The 6,051-nt window shown below is 42.2% G+C and overlaps 1 pseudogene; it reads left to right on the top strand.

Moving 5' to 3' along the window:
• Positions 1–449: 449 nt before the first annotated feature.
• On the top strand, positions 450–1,716 carry LOC131248322 (large ribosomal subunit protein uL10-like; annotated as a pseudogene).
• Positions 1,717–6,051: the final 4,335 nt, after the last annotated feature.

Genomic DNA, 6,051 nt, shown 5'->3' with positions numbered 1-6,051 from the left:
CGTATGCATTTGACCAGTTTTGAGCCTAATTTTCAAGCCCCTGCGTAGGGGTGGCTATGGGTCTCAACGCCCCACTTCTGAGACAGGTTTGGACCAAGCTAAATGGGTAGTCGGTCAAGCTGAGGTTAGAAAATGTAAACCATTTAAATAAATGGATAGGCTCAAATTGGGCCAGATGTCCTCATTTGACCCTGCCTAAAATCCGAAAAGAAATAGTAGAGGGCAAGTATGGATAGATAGACATGATGGATGTATGTTTATATTTTTAGCCACTAATTTGGTAAGGCTGCCATACCGTTAGCCCCAAATTCCATTATTAAATTTGAGTTGATCATGTTGAGTTGGTCCAGCACGACTCATATTGGAATAAAATGGGTCAGTTGGGTTCAGGTTGGGTTCCATGAATTTTAAGTGGGTCCTGATCCTAGGTTGAGTGTGGACCAACGCTATCTAGGGTTAGGTTTTACCTTCTCCACAAAGAAAGAGACTATACACATCTGAGGTTAAAGAGACAGCAGCCGCAGCTGTCCGCCTTGACAAGCTCTCTGCTTCGTCTTAGCCCTCTCATTTTTGCAAATTTCTCCCATTTCTAAGGTTAGGGTTAGGGTTTTTCTTTCGAATTTCATCAGAGTAAGAGAGAGAGGTGGAGATGGTGGTGAAGGCCAAGGCATCGAAAATGAACAAGAAGGAATTGTACGACGTGAAGCTCTGCCAGCTCTTGGATCAGTACAGTCAGGTACTGATCGTCGCGTCTGACAATGTGGGGTCCAATCAGCTCCAGAACATCAAAAAGGGTTTACGTGTGATTCAATCGTTTTGATGGGGAAGAACACGATGATGAAGCAGTCCATCAAGTTGCATTCTGATAAGACCAGGAACAAGGCCTATCTTAATCTCCTACCGTTGCTCGTGGGCAACGTCGGGCTGATTTTCACAAAGGGTGATTTGAAGGAAGTAAGCGAAGAGGTTGCTAAATACAAGGTTGGAGCTCCTACTTGTGTTGGACTTGTTGCTCCCATTGATGTCATTGTTCCACTTGGCAACACAGGTTGGACCCATCTCAGACTTCGTTCTTCCAGGTGCTCAACATCCCTACCAAATTAACAAGGGTACTATTGAAATCATCACCCTTGTCGAGCTGATCAGAAAGGGGAAAAAGGTGGGATCTTCTGAGGCTGCCTTGCTTGCTAGGCCTTTCTCGTATGGCCTTGTCGTCTTGTCTGTGTATGACAATGGCTCTGTTTTTAGCCTGGAAGTGCTGGACCTCATAGAGGATGATCTGATTGAGAAATTTGCGACTAGTGTTTCCATGGTGACAGCATTGTCTCTGGCCATTTCTTACCCAACTCTGGCATCCGCCCCCCACATGTTTGCAAATGCCTACAAGAATGCTCTCGCCATTGCACTGGCGACTGAGTATTCATTCCCGCAGGTAGAGAAAGTGAAGGAATATTTGAAGGATCCAAGCAAGTTTGTTGTTGCTGTGCTAGTTTCTGCTGGAGAAGCTACTGCTCCAGCTGCAGCTTGTGCCACAGAAGAAGAGAAAAAAGAAGAGCCTGCAGAGGAATCAGATGACGATATGGGCTTTAGTCTCTTTGACTAAGAGCGTTGTTAGATTTTGAGGTTGCAATGCTTGAGTTCTCTTTTGATACATTTGAGTTCACTTTTGGTTTCTGTTAGTTTTTATCGGTTGAATTGCAATTTCATTATTAGTTATATTTTCCTGAACACGTGCTTTTTTAAAAAGCGGATAGATTGTTGAGTGTGCTAAATCTTTGAATTATTATTTTTTAGTACTTCAACCGCTCTTGGATTTGGGATTTCAACCCAATGAAGTTACCCCCGTCTCGTCAAAAAAAAAAAGTTGAGTGTGGACCAGGGCTGGGACAGCCCTACCATCTACTACCATGCATTGAGGAACTGCTTGGCTACCCTCACTAAATAAATGGTTTTAAAGAGGAATCTCCCAGCTCTAGAAGACAACGTATGAAAATACTAGATTTGTCTTATTAAAGAAAAAAATAATATTTTATGTATCTAGTGGACCACTGTACCAGTGATCTTGGACCTCAAAATTCTAGTATAATTTCCTTTTATTTAACATTCCAGATTACCAGCATGTGGCTTAGCGAACATATTGCCATGATGATGCATGCATGGGATTATCATTAGAGAATCGTTGGATAAGGTTGGAGATTTGTCTTTTCAAACTTGATATGAGATTGGATCTAATACAAGCATTTCTAGGTTAAGTGGAATAGTACATATCTGCACGTGTGGCCCGCCCATGATGTTTTAATGACATCCAATCCATCCATCATGTGACGCCCTTCAAGTCTCCTTGCCTCTCAAAACTCAGGTCAATCCAAAACCAGATGGACGACATACAATGTAAAATCATACCTAAACCCCGTAAAATCACGTGTTTAGTCTCCACCTAATTTCTGGAATGGCCTGATTTTTTAGGTATCCGTCCATCCTGGTGATGCATCTTCTGAATGCATTGGATGGGATATACAAAAGATCAGCCCTCCACATACAATCTTGAAGGGTTTCTGATGGTGGACGCCATAATCCCAACTGTTCAATTAGTATGGCCCACCTGAGTTTTTGATTTGCCAGATTTTTGGGTGCCAAGATGAAAAATATGAGACACAGAAAATGGATGAATTGGATGCCATAAAATGTCAAGGTGGGCCCCACACGTTGATTCGTCCTTATTTCATACTGGCTTGTTCCAGCATCGTGAGGGAACTATTAAAATATTCAAAGCATAACCTCAAGGATCTGTAATTAGAGTTTATCATGGCTCACATGATTGTAATTAGGGATTAGCGAGCAGCACTTGTGCGTTAAAAATGACCTGGGTTGCTGATTTTAGCCTGATAATTTATTAATTAAGATCAATAATACATTAAAAAAAGATCGATAATACATATGGGCCACAAGCGTGAGAGAGAAAGGCTGACCGCCGATCCATGTTAAGATGTACACATGTACATGTACTTGATGAGTGTTGCAACTTGATTTTCAAGGTGAGCGTCCAACAGAAGGACAGCCCAAAATCTGACGCATGTAAGGCCAGACAAATCCAACCGTCCACTTCCTCCACCTACATAAACATTTCTGTTAAATGAAACCAATGCCCTAATGTGATGGATTAAGTGAAAACCCATTCCTTCAAATTTGTTTTCTGATTATAGGTTAATCGGGCCACATAAATGGCCCACCGATCAAATCATGCAGAGAATCTATCATATCCAAAAGATGAATAATGTATTGTGGCCATCAAAGTCAATGGCATTATCACGCATATGACACTTTTTCTTGTATTCAGCGCCGTATAATCTTATTCTTTTCCTTCCGTTTTTTTTTTTCAAACAGTTATTGACTTCCAACTCTAATTACACCATATAAAAGATATATTATATGGAAGGAAAATTATAAGGATTAAAGGTCCCACAAATCCCACAATTTTTAAACGGACCATTTCACACCATGGTTTAGAAGCTTTATCAAGTTTTGGATTGGCTTTACTACCATTATTTCCACCACCCGCACATCGATATGAGGCACACATGAACAATCAGAGCTGTTCATCATTGTATCCCAAATACGTCAATTCCATGTCTAAAAAGCGAGGTATATGATATCATTGACGGGCCACACCTTTACAAAATAAATGAATGGTTAAGAGAAATTTTCCAAGGACTCAAATTCTTTGTACATGAGTGGCCCACGATTACTATATTTGGCAGAAAGTGAGTCAGATCTTACACATTTGTGACTTGTTTTGCACGTGTGAAGTTAGTATGAGAGCAATTATCATTTATTAGAGCATGGGATCATCTGAAACTGTAGTCCACAGGCTTCCACCGAAAAAAAGAGTCCACCCTCTACTTTCGGCACCCTATTCTGTGCGCTCCTAAAATGGTTGGCCTATGGTGGAAAAGACCCAACCGACTGGATACTCTAGGAGCTCCCACTTGCGCTGTGATTGATGATTAAAATTGATTAAAATCCTTACTCTCCCAACCGATGAATGGGCCAGATCAGTGAAGTTGGCATCATGTGAAATGGCCTGATTTTAGGTCAGAACAATTCTAAATAGTGAAACTTGTAATCAACCAATATAACAGTCTATTACATTGCATTCTTGGGTGTTTTGTGTTCTGATCGCCCATGCTCCGTTCCAGTAAAGGTTGTGTCAGGATGGTAGGAATGTCAAACTTATGTCAGAACTTTCATCATGAATTTGGCTAACATGACATTTCTGTTGATTGGGTGCCTTCAATCTGATCTTGAAATAGACGATTTTGAAGAATTGAACAGACTGTCAATTGATCCAGAAAAAAAAAAAAAAAACAGGTGAAATTTCCCCCACATTTCTGTTGATTGGGTGCCTTTAATATGATCTTGAAATAGACGATTTTGATCAATTGAACATTCTGTCGATTGATCGAGGAAAAAAAAAAGAAAGGTGCAATTTCCCCACCTGAATTGTATTGCCAATAGGAAAAGAAGAATTACAACCTCAAAATTCGGGTGGGCTCCACAAAACATCAGTCCTCACCTATCATATAACCAAGAAAAAAAACCACAATCTTATCCTCAGAAAAGAAATCGAGGATGAGCTCTCCTCGTAACAGGAGGGGGAGGTCGGCAACCTCTATGAAGAGGCTGTCTACCTGGGAGGAGCTGCCTTGCACACCAAGCCGTCTGCTAATCTATTTGCCTCTTCTTCTTTTTTCCTTTTTTTCTTTTTTTTTTTTTTGCAATTTAGTATTCTTAAAAAAAATTATTATAGCATTTTTATTTTATTTTATTTTTTAAAAAAGGTGGAACAGGCCCACCAAATTTTACAAATGAAAAAGATTTACATCCATTCGGGCGGGCCCCAACAAAAACGTATGGGCCTCACCTATCGTATACGAGAACACCCTCTGAACTAAGCACAACGCTTCACCAGCAGCACACGAGGGACAACCTAAGTAAACAGGCTGGGTGAGACCAACGCCCCTACCCACCCCAACGAAAGAAATCATGTTCGCAAGTTACCCAGGCCTGCTTGGTCGAGTACCAAATAGCCCCTAACACATCATCGAGGCAATTCTGACCAAGTTTTATAGAATTTGTTCACACACCCTTCAATAGCCAGCCCTGTCAATGCATCTACCATTGAATTGCCCTCACGGAAAATGTGCCTAAAAGAAATGCTGAGGGAGCAGCTGAGATGATAAATGACCCCCATCCTATACCAGATGTTCCAGGGGCAATGAACCGAGGGATCGGATGCTACCTTCACCACCAGCTTCGAATCAGATTCGACGTCAATGTTGGAGAAGCCCAGCTTGCTGCATAAGATTATCCCATCAAGCATTGCCTGGGCCTCTGCACTCGTGTTTGAGGCGAGGCCATAATTCCGATGAAAAGGAAAAATTAGCCCGCCATGATCATCCCTGCAAACCCCACCTCCTCCACTCTCCCCCGAGTTACCCCGAGAAGATCCATCTACATTTAACTTGATCCGGTCCTAGCTCGGTCTAAGCCATTTGACAAAAATGGGCTTGACACATGAACTCACCCTGGGCGACTCAAGGTGAAGGGTGTGGATGGTAGCAAAGTCGTTGAGGGACAGAGATTCTTTGTTCACCATCGGGTTTCTAACTTCCTACAACCATCTAGTAACCCGGTCAATTATCTTGGAAGCAGACATCTTAACACCTTCGAAGCGAGCAGCATTGCGGCGGAGGGGGGTCCGGCCAAGTAACACCTTGAGACGGGATTTGAAAGACGCCCTCTCAGACCAAAACCTGATTCTTTGGTGGATAGACTGATTAGGGATAAGCGGGACATTAAAGACTCAAGAGAAGTGCAACCAGACTTCAGCAGCAGTGGTCCCCAAACAGGGAGATGATCAACGTTTTCAACATTGTGGGGGAGGTGGAGCTGTTGTTGCCAGGATGGCACTGACTGCGGACCGATTTGAATCTACCTTGAAGGATATCCATTAGCACTAAGGGCAGGATCAGGAATCCGGAAGGAAGACAG

The sequence above is a fragment of the Magnolia sinica genome, chromosome 6 (genome assembly GCF_029962835.1).
Source record: "Magnolia sinica isolate HGM2019 chromosome 6, MsV1, whole genome shotgun sequence".
NCBI classification, from domain to species: domain Eukaryota; kingdom Viridiplantae; phylum Streptophyta; class Magnoliopsida; order Magnoliales; family Magnoliaceae; genus Magnolia; species Magnolia sinica.
Note: the sequence above shows the minus strand (reverse complement) of the source record. Positions and strands in the feature narration are given on the sequence as shown.